Raw genomic sequence first — 253 nt, forward strand, 5'->3', positions numbered from 1 at the left:
GTCTCTTCATTGCCCAGCCTGTATTTGTGCTTGAGATTGCCCAGACCCAGGTGCAGGACTTTGCACTTGGCCTTGTTAAATTTCATGAGGTTGGTGTGGACCCAACTCTCAAGCCTGTCAAGGTCTCTCTAGATGACATCCCCTCCCTCCAGGACATTCCCCATGCTGCATGCATTTGCTTAGAGGTGTTTGACTTGTCCCCCCCAGTGAAGCTGAATTACTGTTGGGAGTGGCTGGGATTCCTTTGTGCTGC

Source organism: Merops nubicus, unplaced genomic scaffold, assembly GCF_000691845.1.
Source record: "Merops nubicus isolate BGI_N331 unplaced genomic scaffold, ASM69184v1 scaffold11843, whole genome shotgun sequence".
Taxonomy (NCBI): Eukaryota; Metazoa; Chordata; class Aves; order Coraciiformes; family Meropidae; genus Merops; species Merops nubicus.